Source organism: Lissotriton helveticus, chromosome 7 (assembly GCF_964261635.1).
Source record: "Lissotriton helveticus chromosome 7, aLisHel1.1, whole genome shotgun sequence".
Lineage (NCBI taxonomy): Eukaryota > Metazoa > Chordata > Amphibia > Caudata > Salamandridae > Lissotriton > Lissotriton helveticus.
In genome coordinates this window covers 705,988,551-706,010,513 of record NC_136068.1, presented here as the reverse complement: position 1 = coordinate 706,010,513, position 21,963 = coordinate 705,988,551, and the positions used below count along the sequence as shown (strand labels likewise).

At 43.6% G+C, this 21,963-nt stretch overlaps 1 long non-coding RNA gene across 1 annotated transcript in view; it reads right to left on the bottom strand.

The window, feature by feature from the left end:
• LOC144766985 (uncharacterized) overlaps positions 1 to 21,963 on the bottom strand; it is a 40,756-nt gene that overhangs the window by 2,905 nt on the left and 15,888 nt on the right. The window contains exon 2 of the long non-coding RNA XR_013598014.1: positions 554 to 753. This is a non-coding gene — a long non-coding RNA (uncharacterized LOC144766985). The remainder of the gene's footprint in view (positions 1 to 553; positions 754 to 21,963) is intronic.

The window sequence follows — 21,963 nt, the reverse complement described above, 5'->3', positions numbered from 1 at the left end:
CACATTAAGTATGATAACATTTCCCCCTTAGTCAGATTGGCGGATGACTATGTTCCGATCTGATTGAAGGGATTTTACCGCCAATCTTTGTTTTTTGGTTAGGTTGTCATGAGACCACATTTTTTTTGCCCAATTTTTTAAGGTCATTGATCACTTATATTTCAAACATATCTATACCACTAGGAGGCATCACAGAATTAAAAATAGATTTAGACTTAAAATCATTAGGACAGCTCAAGTTAACCGTATAGCCCAATGACTGTGCATTAATAGGTCATGAGTCCATATTGTCCCACTCTAGTTCTTTAAGAGCAATTAAGGTGTCCACTTCATTGATGGATTCAGCAGCATGTATGGCTGCAGTGGCCTCCCTGGAGTGTACGGTACTTTTAACCTTCAATTTATGCCATTTAAGTAACAGTAACTTCCTTGTAAAGTGATACAAATCAATTCTCTCCTGGGGATAAGAGAATGCACTGGTCGGGCAGGAGGAGAGACCAAACTGTAACACATCATGTTCAACAACATTTAAAATACGATTAGAAAGATTTACCACATTTCTGCAGTCCTTCATTTTGCTTGGTTTTTTTGTCCCCTTGTTTCCACTCCCACTGGGGTTGTTGTTGATTTTCCACCATCTGCCCCTCCTGACTTGTTTGCGGATGGTGTGAATTCTCCCATAGCTTTTCCTCTTCCTTTGCCTCGTCAGGTGTAGCCCCTTCCTCTTCCTCGACCCCTGTCGATTTGCCAATTCTGTTGATTTAATGATTTATTCATCAATCGGAATTCCTCCCAAAAACTTGTCGGCTTTATTGAAGTTTTTAGCACTTGATGGGTTCCATCTTCTGAGACATCACTCTCGCTCACATCACTCTCTGCCCCACCAGTGACTTGTGACTTGTGTTGAAAACCGAGTGTGTGCCCCTGTGTGGAAGGTGATGTTCCTGGGGGGCAATCTATGCGAAAATGGTCAACATGTTTTGTGCCTATGACTTGCCCCTAGCGGGTCAATTGGCACTTCGTCAGGACCGATGAAGGAAGGTGAGGCTAGTGATATTCGTGCACTACCACCTGGTATTCAAAGAATATTTGGCATAAATTACCAGGGGCGGTAGAAAGGCCCTAGTATAAGTGTACTGGGGAGTTCAGTAGACCCCTAGAAACACGTCAAAGGACTGACTGGGGTGGCCAAAGCCCCTTGTTGCTCCGGCGATAGGTATGGATTGGCAACTTGCTGTCCTCCTACCCTTGCTCCAGGACCCAGTGGGTCCTGGAGCAAGGGTCCTGATGAAGTGCCAATTGACCTGCTAGGGGCAAGTCCAGGCACGAAACATGTTGACCATTTTCACATAGATTGCCCCGCAGGAGCACCACCTTCCACACAGGGGCGCACACTCTTTTTTTAATTAGGCCAGAGCTTCCTTGGTTATTAAAAATGAATTCAAGAGGACTGCTCAATACTTATTTTAATAATTTTCACCTCATTGTGCACTTCCCAGCCCCCACACCCGCATGCACCTTACGGCTTCTTCTTCAATAGATCCCCGGCAAAGAGCCCCGGTTTCGGGAGCCCGTCAGGCATTGCAGCACCGTCCTGATGAGGGCAACCGCCCGATGATGAAGCATGACACCTCTCTGGGTGTGTGAGGGCATCAGGAAGAAAGACCTATCTTGCCCCCACGTCCTTACAGGAACTGCACACCTTTTCTAAATCTTAGCCTATTTTGGGAGCCTGTGTGCAGGACCTCATAACCCGGCTCTCTGTCCCTCCCTCTTGTAAAAACGCCAGTTTACTCTTGTCATGCTTTTTAATGTCCATTATAGTACTATATATATATATATCTATATATATATATATATATATATATATATATATATATAGATATATATATATATATTTATATATCTATATATATATATATATATCCGAAAAACTGCGTCTCCACCCAGCACAAACAGCTTTACCGAGACAGAGATAGCACGGACACGGACCAAGTAAGTGCTGATGATTTATTTGTGCAAATTCAGCCGCATGACGTTTCGGCTCCGAAGAGCCTTGCTCACATGATATATATATATTTATTTATGTTCCAAACCCTCTGATTTCGAAGCGGCTGCTTCGGAATGCATATCCCGATTTAGAGCTAGGGGGTATGGCGAGAAAATACTTAACAACACTCTCAATAGAGTCAGGAGAATAGAGAGACAGTCCCTTCTGACTAGTAATCCTGAACAGGTCAATCGAAGAGGCTTGCCAGGTGACAAGAAGGGCCAGTTCAGAGTTATAACTCCCTATTCATCAGGAGCGGATAGCTTCAGAGCAATGTTGCGGAAGAATTGGCATATTCTTTCCACCGATAGTGTGCTTAAAGAAGATCTCCCAACTCAGCCACTCCTAACCTTCAGCAAAGCTAGATCTCTAGGCGACATACTAGTGCGCAGTCATCTAGACAAAGTGCCCCTGAGAACTAATACTTTAAGGGAGCAACGAGGTTTTTACCCCTGCGGCCGCTGCAAAGCGTGCGCAGGCAGTAAACGTGTCCTCTCTTATGTACTAACAGAAACTGGCAGGAAAATGTATATAAACAAATTCATTACCTGCAGCACACAATATGCCGTCTATTGCATACAGTGCCCCTGTGGCTTACGCTATATTGGGAGCACTATTAAGGAGATCAAGCTCAGAATATTAGAGCATATGCGAGCCATCGATAAAATAGATCAGACCTATCCGGTGGCTCGTCACTTTGCGGAGGCCCACAATCGAGACCGGAATAAGCTTCAGTATTTCGGCCTCGATACTGTACCCCCGAACATACGTGGAGGTGACCGCTTACGCAGATTAAGGAGACTTGAGTCCCGTTATATCATAGATCTGTGTACGAAACATCCTAAAGGTCTCAACAGTGGGGAGGAGATGGCTTTCCATCTAGGGAAATGAGTAGAGAACAACATTTGGTATAAATAATTCCAAGATGATAGTCCATCTTAGCAAACTGTAATTAGAACTTCCCAACATCATCGCATATGGAATAATTGTATACCAATGTACATAATAGCTCTGAAGCTTCTATCTGATTTTCTGATTTTTTGATTTTTTGTCATGTATATATTAATTGTGTGAGAGACTCTTTATATCGTTATCTGACTCACAGTACCTGTCTTCTTGTACATTTTCTTATTACGAATCTAAGAAATATTGTAAATACTGTGTGATCCAGATCGAATGAATTGAAATTTGATTGGGAATAACGCATGGGTACAACATAGGAGTCTCCCACATATCTAGCTTTCCACTGTATATAAGATGCACTTTAATCACATATGTTCCATTATGGACTCATCTTACAAATCTCCATATGAAACATTATCTATATGTTGTGAACAATTGTACATGTCTTTCTGTTGTTGCATGCGACGCATCTCACTCCATATATATCTCACCATTTCCACACCTTTTTAGCTAGGCCCATTATTTGGCTGTTGGTTAGGAAGTGATTTATTTCTTCTTTTTTGGTGTACAGGTGTTTTGGACTATGTATTGTATATGGGGACATTAGCCGATCCACGGCTGTATGGTTCATGTCTATCTCATGACGTTTTATTTTTGAAACGCCACGCATGGAATAATGCGATTGCCCATCTGTGGGCTTTATCATGCAATTTGCTACTTTGTGTTACATATATCATACACTACAAGATGGCCGCATTTGTCCTTTGCGAGGCGTAAGTCCCCTTGTTCATGTCCATGCCTGACTGGAAGTGGGAGTGATCATGTTTTGTTTAAATCAATGTCGGAAACAAACACAGTGCATCACACACTGACGAAGGCAGACCGCCGAAACGCGTCTGTGTGCACCCCTCCGCTAAATAAAATCTAGCGCGTTTGTAACCTTCATCCTCGAGTGCTGTCATATTCTTTTTCCAGGAGTGGGAAGGGTTTTGGAGCGTTAATATTTATTTATTTATTAAAATATGTACTCCGGGGTCCCAGTACATAGGCGGGAATATTCAATGCTTTTAAGTTTGATGAGGATTCCCCTGGAAGAGAACTAGGATTACAGGTAAGTAACTTATCCTTCTCTTTTAATCTATTTTGGAATTTGGGGCCATATGTAGATAACTTTGAAATACCAATTCCTAAATACCGAATTTTACCCATTCGGTATTTAGGAATTGATATTTCATATGTAGGGAATAATTTGGTAAAAAATACCGAATCGTTAATATTCCTTATTACCGAATCGGTAATACTGATTCGGTAATAAGGAATCAACTACCCATTCATTCCTATGGGCTTGGAGGCCAATAGGAATGAATGCAAAGAAATTCGGAATTATCGAATCGGTATCACCGATTAAGTAATCGTGGGAGGCATTTCAAGGGTGCCAGGGTGTCAAAAGGACACCCTCTGGCACCCCTGAAATGTGCATGTGTGCCACATGGCACTTTAAAGAAAGCAAAAATGTGCTTTTTTAAAGGAATTCGGTAATTACCACCAACTTGAAGTTGGTGGTAATTAACGAATTCCTAAGGCCCAAAAGCACTCTTAAAAGAGCTTCCTACATTTCATTTAAGGAATCGGTATTACCGATTCCTTAAATGCAAAGCCAATTAAGATATCGGTATTAAGGAATCGGTATTTACAGATTCCTTAATACCGAATCCTTCCCTACATCAGGAATGCCTAAATACCGGTCGGTAACAGTGAAATTTACCGTATTTCAACCTTACCGACCGGTATTTGGGCCACCTACATCGGGCCCTTAATCACTCTTTACGGAGGACTGAATGTTTTTCATATCCAATCTCAACAAATGTTTTGGCTGATCTAAAGGGGCAACATTGTAGCTTCTCCACTGTCATTTGATCAGTCTCTTTGTCGTGTATTGCTCTTGGAAATGTAGAATTAGATTTTGAATCTCAATTAAATGTAACTTAGAATATTAAAAAGTATGTTCTCCTATTCAGAACACCTGCAGGACACTAAAGGAAAATTCAACAAAATGAAATCTTATTAAATGTTTCCCTACCAGTCAGTAGCTGTGTGTTGTCATAGAAATAGAACATACAATGAAAACTAAGAGAGAGTCTTCAGCTTCAATAAATGTTTACTTGGCAGCAACTTTGCTCTCAATTATTTGGTTTCAGCGCCCTGCTGTTTCTGCAGTGTCTGCAGCTGATATTAATATGTGAAAACTCTACTGTAATAAATTATCACAGGCTACCTCAGATGTCACAAGCAGTCTCATATAATATGATGAAATTATGGTAAAATGAATATGCGAATATGTTAGCATGCCTTGTATTAAGAATTAATAACAATTTGGGCCTCGGTACAAACTTTGTGACTAATAGTATTTTTCTGATGAAAGAAAAAATGGCCTCTCGCCAATGTGCAATTTGTACCAGTGTCATTAAAGGGTACACATAGTCTTTTGGAGAAGATATGATGGGTAAAAAGCTCCACAAAAACAGAGGCCATTATCAGAGACTATTGTGCTATTCTGAAACCCTGAGCCAACACATTTCTTTTTTTTTCTTCCCTGGATTCGTGGCCTCCTCAACTAGGAAACAGATGGTGAAAACACCAAGGTCTGATTCTCACCCAGCGAGTCTCCTGGAGTCAAAAAGTCCTCTTGTTTGAAATATGTCAGCCTTCCGGCTGAGAGGACGTGCCTGCTAGAGCCGAAGTGACAACAATATCAACATTTCATGCGGCAGAGTCCTTTGGGGCTGCGGCCATAAGATGGCATACACCCAAAACAACTCTGAATTCTTCACTGACGGCCTATCTAGTGTTTATAAACAAGAGAGACACTCTTGCAGATTCAGGGGTACAGAAACAAAGAACGGACATGCACGTTTTTAGTTTCCGAGAATATTAAGAGAAGCTCTGGGAGGCGCTGGTCAAAAGAGAGTGCTAGATTGAATTCAGAAAGAACCCGACCTTTCTCCTAGAGTCATGGAATTCGTCCCCTGCGAGTGAGAGGGTATGCAGCAGTAATGGCTGGGTGTAGCATGGGCATGACGGTCGGTCGTATAAGGCAGATGTACTCTCAGGCCTGTGCTTGTTATGAAAGCTGTGAAGGAGGTATTCTATATTAAAAGCTCTTTTCCATCCTTCCCCTTCCCTACGTCAGACTTGGTACTGATGAAACAGCAAATAATTGGCATGTATAAATGCGGTTGATCATTTACATAAATTAGTGTACTTTTCATAATTTGATTGGCAGTACTGGTACTAAGTTAGACAGTGAAACTGGGAGTGTGACTGTTTATTCCACTTTGCCTTCCACATCCTTAGCCTAATCGCCCCTCGCACACACACACGCACACTCGGTCCTTTTTCCAATGCACACAACTCCAAATTCCCGAGATACACAGTACAGATGGGTTCAGGGCTCACAGTTTCCCTTGATTGTGGATGGTGGAAGGGCTAGAATTGCTCAAAATGTCAACATGGTTACTTCCCAATATCATATTACAAAGAGAAAGTAGGTCGAGTACTTATAAGTAGAACGCTTGACTCCATTTACAGTTTCATAACGTGATGACCCGTGTGATCTTGGGAACGCATGGATCTCAAAGCCTTTTAGTTCTCATTATTTACTGGTGACCAAAAATTACCCTCTTAACATGTGATTGCACACCAGTATGGAGTGGTCTATCTCTGACCCTAAACAAGGTCATTCAATTCACTCACAAACTCGGCAAACCAAGGAGCAGTTTCTAAATAATGCTTTCTAAATCTCTCGATTGAGTAATCTGTGAAACTTCATTCCATTTTAAGTTTATCGGGCACACACATTGCTATACAGAAAGTTTCAATAACAGTGCCAGTTTTCTAGGGTTTTGGGGCATGCTATCTACAAGTTTTCCAAAAACTCAAGATCAAAGGAGGACAGGCTCATATTATTTCACTAAGAAAGTAGCAGATGCTTAATATAGAAACGTATGGGCCTGGAAAAATTATTTTAAATGATTTGCTGGACCACTAGAAGCCAATATAAAGTGGCCAACATGGATAAGATATCCCGAGTTTATTCAGACCTAGCAGACATCTGGCAATGACATTCCTGGCCTGTTCCATACAAGAGTGGTGCTAGAAGGTCTAGTGATACACAGTTTCCATGATCTAGTCTAGGAAGAATACGCTATGGGAACACCAGGTGACATAAAACATGGTTCAAGCCCTTTAGATAGATTAAAAGAAATTGATTGTTGATATGTTTACTTGATTTTTCATGGAAACGTTTACCACCAATAAGGTTCCATGATTTGTTTAGCGAAGAAACCAGTTTATGGCAGCTTCCTGTAGGAGGTTTTCACAGCTTTCAGTCACACTAAGGGGAATCCAAGGGGTTGAGGAGACTTTCTGTTTAGGACGATTAAGAATCAGGATGCTTCTGATGATAGAGAACGGAGGCGTGCTGTGTGATGTGAAGGCTTGATGTAAATCAAGACATGTATGTCACTAGGATAATAAAACAATGTCTGACAGAATTGTAACAGCTTTGCTTGATGTAGCAATGTATACACTGAACAAAATAATGGTGATATTGCTGAACCAGGAACCATACCCCAACACACCTGCCGGAGACTAGATTCAAAAGCGATGGTGTATTGGTTGATACCTGAAGGGAAGGGATTTGATTAGTTGTAACCCTCAGTGGTGTATGCCACAGTTGATGGGGTAGAGGATGGGTGCATGATCATTATTGATGAAGGTCATTGGTAGATCCAATATGAGAGAGCCCCCACTCCACCAATAGTACCAACATCCACCTCAATTCTCATATCACTTAAGATTGACACCAACCTGCTCAGTACTCATACCTGCCAATGAGTCACCTAGTTCCTTATGACAGAAGATATTGCTCCCTTCCCAAAATGCCTGTATTTTGGTTGTAGCAGACGGTTTCACCAATTAGGCCAAGAATGTGAAGTAGGGAAAAAATTCTCCTAGTTGGCTGGATCAAAGTTTGGTTTTATTAATAAAGACCCATATTTCAGGCACTACACTCAAAGAGAGAAACTGAATATCTAAGCCATGACCAAACTATGCGGGGGGCAAGAGCTTGCAAAGCCTTACATAGTCAATGGTCCTGGAGTGAGTCATTAGGTAAATATTTTCTAAAACTCCCTTTCATATCCTCTTTTGGTGGTGGCTGCAATTCCGAAAAGAAGGCCAGGACTGTAAGAAATTGGATTATTAATTGGGGTGGGGGAGTACCCGCCTCATAGAATAATCACAACCCTTCTCAGGGTAAACCCTTGAAGTCACTAAATTAACCTGAGCTCAACCTCCAGGAAGCGATGGCACGGAGCAGATAGGCTTAACTTACAGGACTGTGTAAATTATTTATGCAGTACCAAAACAGTAATTAAGTCAAAATGCAACAGAATAAAAATCCCAGCCTAAATTAGAAAAATGGGGTAAAATTTAATGAACAAAATGACAAAAATCAAAAAAGGTGGAACCAACGATATAAAGTTTTAAAGTTTATGTAGGACTAGAACCATAAAGTGTCAATTATACTCAATAGTTGTAGTAGATCAGGAGCTACATGCAATTTGAGTCTGACTGTGATGGACCACAGGTCAGATCCACCAACTAGGTTCATCCTGGTCAATGATTTTACCTTCTGATTTTAGTCCAAATCCACCACAGGAGTACACTTTTAAAGCCCCCCAGGAGCTCCGGGGAGACTCTGAGAGAAACACACACAGAGGCCAAACAGCAGGCACTAGTCCAGGTTCAATTCAGTGGCAGCTAGCAGGGAATGTGGGGAGCAGGGAGACAAAAAAATCCACTTAACTTTTGCTGCCGGCCAGCCAGCCGTCTCTCCCCTTTGGTCCCTTCATCCGCCTTCTCAGCTGCTTACATAGCAGAAGGAATCAGGAAGCACATAGGCTCCCTACCCTAAGTCGATCACAACACTGCAATACAGCATTGTGATTAGTCTGAGCGCCGTGGATCTGCGCTCAGATGGGGACTGTGAAGCTTTGCATGTACCTCACCAGGCTGTGTAAAGAAAGCCTTGTGGGGAAGATGCAAAGTGCACAGCACAGGAGTGTTTGGTAGGCCCAAGAGGGCCGGCCTAACAACCATGCATACTTGGAGTGGGCAAGTCACTCCTCCCCCGTAACCCCAGCCCCACTCAGCCCTAACAGAGCCTGTATTGAAAAATGAAATGATAATAACCAAGTTATTATCATTTTATTTTTCCGCTGCACTGCTCTTAAAGCAGTGGAGCTGTCCCTGGTCCAATTGCTACTGGTCAGCTGAGCCCAGCTGGGCAGTTGCAGGAAAAGATTGTTGAATTCCTGTATCTTCAACGGGAGGTAAGCCTTATAACCACTTCTTTGTCCTGGGTAAAAGAGGGAGAGGAGATTGAGTCCTTTAGGTACTCCTCTTAGGTCTCAGGCAGCAGGATTAGTCCTCTTCCGATCTTCCACAAGTCTAGGAGTGTTCTGAAGTGGGTGGCTGGAGACGGAACATTTATGCATGGCACAAGCTAGTGGATGGGAATGACTCTTGGGCACACCCTAAGCAAAGGGGTAAAAGTTCCTGCGGCCAACTCTACCAACTTTGGTCAGTCTCAAAATGGTGGAAGTCTTCCGCCACACTAAACATGGGCCACATTTAACACTAAAATCCAGTTTGGAGCAGTCACTGTACCCCCAATAAACCCAGAGAGAGAAGTCTGGTAGAAAGAAGCAGAGTTTCCCAGAGCAACCAGACAGTGGATACACACAAATCATTTTGGCATTCTGTTTCTTGCTGTACGAAGTGCGCCCTATGTGTTATATGTAAAAACCAATCAGACCTGCATAACACAATTTGACATTCATGCAGGAGTTGACAGTGTAATGTCAAAAAGAGGTCCACTGTGGTTGCAGCCTCCCTGGCTGGGGGTGGCAGGGCAAAGGAAGGGTCTTGCTCAGGTGTCAGCTAACATTTGACTGAGACAGGGTGGACCTCTTTGAAGTTAATATAGGTCTTGGGCCCAACCCGACTGGTCATCCTGTCAAGGGAACCACAACATCTCACCACACCAGTCCTTTGCTGTCTGCTCAGGGAGCAGTTTTCACACTCTCCAAATGTTAATTATTTGTTGGCAGAGGTGGGATAACAAATGGACCTTCAGAAGCTTTAAGAAGGGAAAGGATACATTTCTAAAAGTACCTTCTCTTTAATATTGATCAAAAATCTGACTTCATCATTGAATTGGATTTTTTATAAATATTACAAATAGCCATTTCACTCCCTTTCCAGCTGTTTCCTAACCAAAACTAGTAATATTACATATGATCATCACTGTTTCCCAATGGAACAGCCAGTCTTGCTATATCTTTTGATGCTTTTTCAGTGTACGGACATGTGTTAGACCTGGTACCATTGGCGTGAGTCTCCCTTCCATTTTTTCACTGATTGTCTCCTCTGTATTTTATCTGTTTTGCTGGTTAGATGCTTTGGGCACTGTGCCGCTGCTATTCAGTGCCACAGTGCAAGTGCTCCCTATATTAAATTGATGTATTGATTAGTGACTCCATGATTGGGCTATTTGATTTACTTGTCAGACAGTATTATAGTGCACCATGTGTGCCCAGGGCTTGTAAATCAAATTCTCCTGGTAGGCTTGCAGCACTGGTTGTGCCTCCCACAGAAGCAGCTTGTAAAACGTGTCTCAGGCCTGCCATTGCAGAGCTTGTTTGCAGTCTAGTACTGCAATGGTGACTTGGTAGGTGCCCACACTTGCCAGTCCCCAAACCTTCCCTTTTCTTCATATCAGACACCCCTAAGGTAGGTCCAAGGGCAGGGTGCATTGAAAGTATAAGCCAGGACATGCCCTGATGTGTGCGGCATGTCCTCATAGTGAATTACGGCCATTTTCATTTTTTCACTATTGCAAGGCTACTGTTCCCCATAGGCCAGAATGGGCAGTTTGATTATAACATCTTATAATCCTAACTGACCCAGGGAACATAGTAGAAATTCGAATTTTGTACGCCTGAACTCAGAATGATAAAATACATCTTTTAGTGAAATTGGTTTTAACATTCTGTGTTTGAAAATACCACTTTTAGAAAGTAGGTATTTTGTTGCCTAACCCTCCAGCCTGCATCTGCTACCTTGTGTATTGTGTGTCTGGTTATGTTATGTTATGTTATGTTATTATAGGTCTTCTATAGCGCACGGCTACTCCAAAGGAGTGTCCCGGCGCTTTGTGCTACAGACCAGAAAAAGAAGGAAACAGATACAACATAACAGTGAAAGGGCAGAACAGCAGGACCAAAGATGGAACCATGAGACTCTAGCCAGTAAAGAGCCAGGTCTTTAAGCTCTTCCTGAAAGTGAATAAGTTGGGCGTGGAACGCAAGGGCAAAGGTAGGGAGTTCCAAAGCTAAGGGGCCAGCAGCCTAAAAGACCGTCCTCCGATGCGGGCTTTCTTTATGCGGGGGACTACTGCTAATGCCAGTGACTCCGATCTTAAAGATCGTGCCGGCAGATAGAAAGCCAGCCTCTTTTGGTTTTGTGAGTGACAGGGGCTGGGGGATTCCAGGAGACAGGGTGAGTCAGCACCAGGCTGAATAGACCTATCAGCATGCAGATGGTTAGTAGGAGTAGCAAGTGGGTCTAATTTGGGCTGTCCCTGCCTTACACAATGCTGGCTCCACCTCCTGTGGTGTGTCTGATGACCCTGACCCACTGTGCAAGAGAAAAGCAGGAGTCATGTAAACAAATTGCTCCAGGACTACAGAGAACTTGTTTAGACTGGGTAAAGGACCCTCTGCCTTCAGAGGACAAAGGATTTGCTAGCATAAATATGGGGACCCGGACCCCAAGACTTTAGATCACTTCTGGAACAACAAGACAGACCTTTGCCAAGGAGAAGAACCAAGGAAGCTGTAGGAGGTGTACTGCCTCCTTGCCAGTGTGCTGTGTTGCTGGGGTTGCCTATAGTGGTGTCTTCAGTGCCAAGGAGAGAAAGAACTTTCAAAGAACTTTCATCATCTTGCAGAATATTACTCCAAGGGCTTGAACTTGTGCTTGGCTTCTGCGGAAGTCTCAGGGACAAAAGACTTCACCAACAGCTTCTCTCTGAATTTCCTTACTGGGAATTCTGTCTGCAGAAGCCTGCATGTCGCTGGGAGCTGGAAGTGCGACGCATCAAGAAGAAGCATGTCACAGTCACAGCTGTTGCTGTAGAATGGCCGGAGAAGCATGTCACCCCCACAGAGGTCGCCGCCGCAACACCAGAGAAGCGTGCCTTCGTCAAAGCTGTTACCCGATGCATCATTGGAGAAGAGTGTCACTACCGCAGAGGTCGCCGTCGCATCACCGGAGAAGCATGTCACAGGGCCTGTCGGGCCACCAATGTACAGAGTTTGCTGCACAGCTGCCGGCGTGCACACATCGTCTTCACGTTGTCGCAATCAAGGGCGCCATCTTATCGCATCGCACCGGATTGTAGCATCACATTGAGACTCCATCTTGCTGCATTGTAATCGAGCTGCAGTACGAGAATCTACACATCACCTCCTCTCTGGTAAGACGCATCCCCTACTCTGCGCAAGCATAAAGGCACGACGCATCGTCTCCCCCAAAACAAGGAACTGACGTATCTCCAACTCTGCGAGCCTTCTATTTGTTTTGCATTATGCATCCAGGTACTTTTGTGAGAACTGTGTCGCATTTATCATGAACTTGAACTAAGTGACTTCTACCATCTTTAAGTCTATTTTAGGTACAGTATTGTGGATTTTTGTCGTTTGTGGTCTTGTGTTAAGTCTATTTAAAGAATAGTTATTTTTATGTGTTGTTTCCATCTGTAGTGTGTTCACTGTATTTTGGTGTGTGTTCACAAACGTTTAACACACTGCCTCTGAGATAAGCCTTTCTGCTCGTGCCAAGCTACCAAGGGGGTGAGCAGGGGTTGTCCAGTAGTGCAATCCCCTTTCCCTGACTTAGAAGCAAGGGTCCCTATTTGGTCAAAGGTGTATACCATTGCCAACTAGAGACCCCCAGTTCTAACAACATGTTTAACATTAAATTCCTACATGTGCTTATTTTAAATTGTCATTTAACTTGCAGGTCCTGGATACACCTTGAACCACATACTAGGGACGTTGAGGTAAATTAATTATACCAGTTAGGGCTGTGGCAATTTCACCATGCTGAGGAGGGAGAATGGGCACTTATTAGTGGTTAGCAGAGGTAAAGTACTCAGATAGAGAGCCAGCAAAAATATAGTAATCAGCAAAATGTGAAAAATCCATGGCGTCTCTGCAGAATGGGCTAAATTCTTACAAGAACTATGGGTGGATCTAGCAGCAGTGCAAAGAAGGGCCTTAGGGATGATGGTATCGAGGTTTATTGTATCTCTTATAGTGTCCACATTACCTGATAATATTTGTGCAGTTAGTTCATAAAGGAATTGATGGGCAGATATTTTGACCTGTGAAAATAGAGATGATAGAGTCCCGCATAATTCTAAAGAAATCCTAAGAGTGATTTGATGCAGATAGGATGTACTGAGTATATTCAATTATGATGCTTGTATCCCTCTGGCAGCCTCCCCTTCTTCCTCAATCATACTTTTTCTCATTATTTAATCTACACATTTTTATCACTAACACCAATCTACTTCTCATTAACCTTTGTCTCCTTGTCTGCCCGCTGATATCCTGATTTTATTCCTCGATCTCACTTTCACTTTTTGTCTCCCAACAACCTTTCTCTATCCTAAGTATCTCTATCATTCTCTTTTTTCGTTATCCTCTTTCTCTTCTCTTGTACAAATTATAAACATCTTTCTCTTTCCATCTCACTTTCATCCTTCTACTCTTATCTCCTATGTCATCCCTTTGACTTTTTTTCACCTCTGTCCATTATGAGGTCGAAGCCTACCAGAGTGTTTAACTGTCTGTTTTGCGAAAGACATCTTAGGGACATTCAGAAACCTTCCCTGGGAATGCCTTCCACTCATTGCTTACCATTGGCTTTCTGCTTTGCAACTCACATTTTCTTGCTTTCTATTTGTTGGCTTTATTTATTTTAGGCTGTCCAGGTTCAGTTTGCCCCTCACAAGGAGAACAGCCTTTTCACATTACCTTTATATGTATTCTTCCACAAGTGCTCCTTTCTCTAAACTGGACTGCAAACCTTGTTCTTATTTTGTCACATTTGCTGTGCAATCAAAGAAAGAGGTCAAATGTCGTGCTTCGTCTTTTGACGGAGCTTGGTGTTTACTTTTCATTCTGTAACTTTAAATTGGAAGGATTTATATGACAATCTTGCTGGTACTGGGGGTAAAGGAATTAGTTTTTATCCTAGCACACCACAACACTTAAATGAACTGCAAAAAATGTCTGAATATATCAGAATTAGCAAAACGCAAATGAAGTACACTTTCTGTTAATTCTGAAGTGTGCAGGAAACAAATAAGTTAATATGATCAAAACAAATAAATACACTAGGTGATGCCATTTCCACACATTATCTTTTGTGTGCTGTATAGTTTTATCAGTAAAGCTGTATGTCTGTACAAATGTAATGGTCATTTCAGTTGAAAATGTGTTGTCTGTTAAGGCAATGTGCTTCTACACCATGCATACTCTACGCCACTCTAATCTACACCTCTCTATGCCACTGCATTCTACTCTGCTCTGCACTGCTTCACTGTATGTCACTGCATTCTACGCCACTTCACTCTACTCTCTGCTGCTGCACTCCATGCCACTCTATTGTACACCATTCCAGTCTAGGCCACTCCACTCTACTCTACACACCTCCACTCTATGCCACTCCACTCTATGCCACTCTGCAACACTGCACTCTACATCACTGCACTGTTTGTCAATACACTCTACGCCACTTTGCTCTACTCTGTTCCACTCCAATCTATGCCCCTGCACTCTATGCCAATCCACTGTATGCCACTCTAATCTACTCTGCACTACAACAGTATATGCCACTGCACTCTACACCACTTTACGACATTGCTGTATGCCACACTAGGCCACTGCACTTTACCCTGCACCGCTCCACTCTACATCCCTCCACTCTACTTTGAAACAATTTACTCTATGACACTACACTTTACACCACTCCATCCTGTGCCACTGCACTCTACGCCACTGCACTCTACACCAATGGTCTCTATGCCAAATCACATTACACCACTGTTCTCTAATCTGCACCACTGTAGTCTGCTTCACTGCTCTCTATCTCAATGCACTTGAAAGAACTCTCCAACACTGCGCTCTACGACACCATATTCTGCAACACTGCAGTCTCTGCCTCTCTACTCTGCAGTACTGCTATCTATGCCACTACACTCTGCAGCGCTCCATTCTATGCCACTGGACTTTATGGCACTCCACTCTACTCTGCCACACTCTACACAATTGCACTCTGCACCACTCTACTCTGCACTACTCTACACCACTGCACTCTATGCCACTCTACTCTATGCCACTCTATGCTACTCTGTACTACTGCAATCTATGCCACTGTAGTCTATGCCACTGTGCTCTATGCCACTTTACTTTGCACCACTCCATTCTGGACCATTGCACTCTGCACCACTGCACTGTACTATGCGCCACTGTAATATATGCCACAGAATTCTACAACACGCCATTGTACGCTGCTAAATTCTATGCCACTGCACTCAACGCCACGGCGCTCTATGTCACTATACTTTGGAACACTCTAAGCGAATGCATTCTACACCAGTTCACTCTACTCTGTCATTCCACTGTCCTCTACTCTACTCTGCACCATTCTACTCTTAGCCACTTCACTCAGCACGACTGCAGTGTACTATGCCCCACTATATTATATGCCACAGGATTCTACAATACTGCATTGTATGCTGCTAAATTCTCTGCCACTATACTTTCCATCACTCTACGCGAATGCACTCTACACCAGTTCACTCTACTCTATGTCATTCCAATGTACACTACTGTCCTCAACTCTACTCTGCATAATTCTCCTCTTAGCCCCTGCACTCTGCACCACTCTACTCTACACCACTGCACTCTACTCTATACCACTGTACTCAATGACACTGAACTCTATGCTACTCTACTCAAAACTACTCTACTCTATGCCACTGCACTCTAAGCCAAAGCACTCTACACCACTACACTTTACTCTGCATCACCACACTCTATGCCACAGAACGTTACGCCCCTGTACTCGGCACTTCTGCATTCTATGCCACTGTACTTTAGGCTACTCTCCTCTGCATCACTCCTCTGGATGCCATTGCACTCTGCAGCACTCCACTCTGCGCCAGTGCACTATATGCTACTGCACTCTATAGCACCATACTATACTCTGCACCATTCTACGCTGCTTTACTCTGCACCACTCTATTCCACTGTACTCTGCACCACTGTACGCCCCTGCACTCTATGCCACTCTACTCTACTCTGCATCACTGCACTCTATGCCACTCTACGCTGAACCATTCCACTCTGCACCACTGAACTCTACGCCACTGCACTCTATGTCACTGCACTCTACTATGCAGCACTCTACACCACTGGATTCTATGACGCTTCATTGTACACTACTGAGTTCTATGCCACTGCACTCTAAACCCCTATACTCTGTAACACTCTATGCCAATGCACTCTACACCAGTATACTGTACTCTAAGCTCGTGTCTGGACGACTCCCACTATATGCCACTCCAATACATAACATGCTATACCACTCCACTCTATGACACTCTGCACACTCTTCGCCATTCCACTCTCCCCTACACCACTAATGTTTAGCCATTCTGAACAGCAGCCACGCTGGTGTACAACATGGCTATAACACATGGGCAAAGTTAATACCTCTTGCAAAGGCAATACCAATTGGCTTTGCTAATGCTTGTTCTTCTCTATTCTCCCACTGCCCCCTCTCCACTATCATATATCCCTTTATTTTTGACAATTTCGATTCATTTCCTAAACAGGGTTTCCATGCGGGGTAAAATTGAGTTTTTTTACTCTATATATCTGTATTTATTATTTCAGCACGTGTTCAGGCTTTGTGTTGTTCTAATCCCAGGTTTAATGTGCAACAGAGTGCTTTCCTGTGATCACTTTTTTTTCTCATTAGTCCTTTTAATCCATCCTCACTATGTTCACAAAATGACATATTTCGAGATTATACTTATATTTATTTTTGCTTTCCTAATGTAGGCTGTTAATGATTGTTTTCGGGAGGTGAGGAGAGTTGCTTTAAGCGATGTTAGGGGGCATCTCTAGAGCGCTGATTCATATGTTGAAAATAAATCACAAAAACACTCGTAATAAATGAAAAAGATACCCCTAAAAATACCTACAAGAGAAGCATCTTTCTTCCACTTAGGTTTATTTTGTGAAAAGAATAACTGTTCATCAAAATATTGCATTCAAACAAGAAATGGGAAAACATACTTCTGACATTCTGACAGCGGTCCTAAATTCTACACTTTTGAGGAACAATTATTTATTAGCCTGTTTGTCCTCTGAAATTTGGTTTTAATCACTTGTCTTTGTGACTATACATGTATGAAACAAACGTACAAATTTTGTCCAGAGCTGAGGGTTGTATGTCAAAATATTTAGAATAAAAATATCGTAGCCTAAATATCACCCACCAATCTATGTTCTTTGATGGCATATATCTCAAGGTAGATATATGTGTAGTTTTGACGAGTAACTATATAGTCCCCTATATATAATAACGTTCATATTACTTTGGTAGTTGACATTCTGGTTCCAATATTTTTGTAGTAACACGTTAAAAACTCTATATTTCACTACTATACCATACTGTGTTGATATGTAATCGAGATATTAAGAAAGTGGGGGATCAACTAGAAAGGCTTGACACTACGGAGCACCTAGCCCATTTTAATATGATTGAAGCCATAAAGAGCTTCCACCACTGATAGAAGCTTGCTGAAAAAGGGCCTCTTAATTGACTCCGATTCACCATAGCACCTGGGTTAAAACAAGTAACATGCTGCACCAATTGACTCCTGATGATTTCAAGGGCTCGATAACTTGTACCACTGTTGCCCCTCAATAAACTCTCATTTGCTGCTGAGGTTTACAGGGATTAGAAAGGGAGTGCCTACTGAAAAAAGTCAACAGGGCTGATAGAACCGAATTTACTTTATTTTCCTGTCACTGCCTTTAGTTGTTTATGTATATATTTGTTTGCAGTTTATTAGCACGAACGGAATCTGATGAGGGAAAGAGCACTTTACATTGGTACAATTTGCATGTTATAGGGTATGCAGGGTGTTGGAATTGGTCCTCTCTTCAGGGTCTCCCCAAAACTTTTTGCCTTCACACCTCCCATTTTTACTGAATTTGCATGGTCAGCGACTGGCTGCCGCCCCCTCCCCAACTGCCCACACCAACCCCCGGACACATGAACATGAAACATGGTTATCTTTGGAAGGTGGGAGGTCGCTAGACCCCAGAAGCCCCGAGCGCGGGGCACGACACGCTGTGGGGGAGCGTCCAGGGAACAAGAGGGTCTCCTGGGCGCTCCCCGCTTCTTTATCCCCCAGGGGCCCGGTGGGGGAGGCGGCTACGCCCCCCACCCAGCCCCTCCTGCGGCCCGCCCCCCCCTGACCCGGAAGTCCTACTATGACATCCGGGTCAGGGAGGGCGCCAACCAATCGGTGGTGGGGTGCACCCGGAAGGGCACGCCCCACCACCGAGAGGCACGGAGGAGGAGGCGGTCGCCGCGCCGCCATGCGGGCGGGGGGGCCAAAGAGCCCCCCCTTTTCATTTTTGTTGGCCTTAGGACTCTCTGAACGTTACCCCAGCTAACAAGTGCTGTAGTGTTTGTGCTTGCTCCCTAAAACATGGTAAAGTTGACTAACCTAACACCTGATTGGAATAGGAACTATACCATATACCCAGGGCTTGTAAATTAAATGGCTCTAGTGGGCCTGCAGCTCTGACGGCAGCACCCACTTAATTAGCCCTTTAAAACATATCCCAGGTCTGCCATTGCAGCCTGAATGCAGTTGTAAACTGCTAATTCGACTTGGCAAAGTAAACCCAATTCAAAGACTTAAACATACATTTTATTACATATAAGCCACCCCTAAGGTAGGTCCAAGGAAGCCCATAAAGTAGGGGGCATTGTAAATAAAATTGCCATGTACTTTTACGTTTTTCATGTCCTGGTAGTGAAAACCTCACAAATTAATTTTTCACTACTTTGAGGCCTACCTTTCCAATAGGATAACATTGAGTTGCCTAAGTACATTTAACAAGTGCTAACATTTGATTGGGAGCAGATAAGGATTTCATGTTCGGTGTCTGAGAAATTGTAAATTAAAATCCTCTTTAATGGTAAAGGCGGAATTTAAGACACAAATTTGAAAATGCCACATTTAGAAAGTTAGCATTTTCCTGCCCTGTTTGGTGCCTGCTGCCTGTTCCTGGGTCACATGACTAGATGTAATTAGGCTTTGTATATTCCTCCCAGACAGAAACACAATAGAGGGACTAGGTGTGCCTGGATGGGTCATTACTGGCAGGATGGGAGGGCGGAGCTGGGTACAGCCTGACTTGCAAATCAATAGTCTGTGCCCTGCCTTCATACAAAGGACTTGACACCACTTCATTGGTGATGTTGTCAGCGAGGCTGCAAGGGCAGAGGATGCAGGAAACTTCAAGAACTTCCAAGGTAATTATTAGAAGCTTTTCCTACTTCATAGAAGGCATCAGGTATTATAATGGGACCCGCAGATCCACACTTCAGTCTACTTTCTGGACTTGCGGAATGACTCTCAGAGGTCTGCCTGCTGCTGTGGCCTGCTGTGTACTTCAGAGCACTGTTTTGCTGCACCTGGAAGGACTGATCTGCTGCCTGAAGCTGTTGAAGCGTACTGAAAGATAAAGGATAAATGACAACACTGAAATAAACAATTCGCTCTCAGCACACAAGATTTGCAAGATTTATTGGGAACCCAACCAGAATGCAAAATATACGTGCACACGGAGGCCTCAGCAAAGCTTACTGAGTGCCCAATTGGCATGACAGTGCAAAGATATTTTATAGGTACAAGCCCTACAGGATGGGCATCATAGCATACGTAACCTAGATCAGACGAGGTCCTGCTGGACCAATCAATGAAGGGCAATTGTGGGGTGATACCCTTTTAAGGCTCGAAATATGTCTGTACCCTAGTGTTGCTGCCCACGTGCCATCTACAAGAGCAGATTTGGGCTTTCCCCTAAAGGTGAAATCTGTGCCTCTGGTATACGTGGACTTGGCACGTACGTGACCGGCCAGGTCATGTCGACATGATTACTGAAATGTGAGGTTTTGCAATAGCTAGCTGGAAGCTGGCGTGTTTGTTCTCGGAAAGCCTTGCGTTGCTTTGCACGTTGCAGCTGACTGACACACAAAATGGAGCGTGCGACCATTTTGTCAATTCCTGCTGGTGTCAATTCTTTAGTAGCTCAAAGAAGACTATAGGCCTGGAAACAAATGTATTTGCTATCATAGAAATATCTGCTTCATCATTCCCAGATCTGATACCAAATCATATGCTAATCAGAAACCATCTATCCTCATCAACTCCTGTCCCTCATCCTCATCCTTTATGGGTGTGGTGTGGTGAGTCACCTTTCCTGGATAGGCAGCGGGCACAGGAGCTGGAAATTACTGTACAACAAGCTGGGCATATTTTGATCAGGAGGCATAGTGTTAAAAAGGCTGCTGCCACTAATATAATTGCCTTTAGTATCCAGGAACCCCAGTCTGTGAACCAGTGCTGGCCCTGGGCCAGGGAAGATGCCGGGGAAGATGCTTCATGAAGGACGGAACAGACTCCTCCTTCTTTGGCCAGAATGATATCGAGAGCAATCCTGTTCTGGACCACAACTGCCCTCATGTAGGTTAGTTCCTCTGTTATATTTCCTAAGGCATCAGTTGTAGAGTCCGCTAGATCCTCAATCATCCTGGATAACTGGTGTATCCTTTCTGAGGTATAGATATTGCCTACTACTGGGATCATTGCCCCAAAACCTGTTAACATGTGGTCTGCCCATGCGGCTGTTCTTTTGGCCCTAACTAGTGTCAACTCTTTCTTTTCTGCTGGTACTAATTTGGTGAAGTGGGTCATCTGTGGGATGATGGATGCTAGGTAGCAACTTCCATACCATCCTGGGGGCAGGTAGAAGTATGCCCATGGACCACAGACAAAGAAAAGGCCCCTGTAACCCACCAGACCTGGTGACGGCTCGTCACGACTCCTAACTCGAGTTAGTCTGGATGTGTGGTTACAGCTGCTCGTCCCCCTGTATATCTGGAGAACTGTCTTGATTGGTAGTATGCCTTTTATCCTGTTCATCCTGTCTTCACAGTCAAACCATCCCTGCTCCCCTTTAGCTACTTCCTCGAAGGTGCATCCGAATGAAATGCATTCCTTCCAGTTGTCTTTGGATAGCAGTTCCGAAAAACTGCATGTTCTGGCAGCTCCTTTTGGCAAAACCGGTATTCTTCTTTGTGTTATCCTTTCATCCTTGAGGATGCAGGAGGGGGCTGAAACTTCCCCTACCCTGAACCTTGGCACTTTCATGTGGCCTGTCTCTATGTCATCCCAGCCCGCTCGGCCTCTCCATTCCTCATTCCTAGAAGCCCTGTCAAATCCTTTTAGCATCTCTAGGTCTCCCTTAGTTGGCTGTATATTCATGCAAGGAATCCTCTTAGGTCTGAGAGGAGGGCCTGTTGTTTTTCTGCTATAGCTATAGCTATTGCTACCGCTGGGATCAGCAGCCAGTACTTCAGATGAGGTCACACCTATCGATACTGACACAGACATGCTGTGTTGACTTAGTAACATGTCACGCAGCAGAACACAGCCTACATATTTGGATACCGGCAGCACATGGTACTTCGAATTATGTGTGGCATCTGTGGGCAGGTAT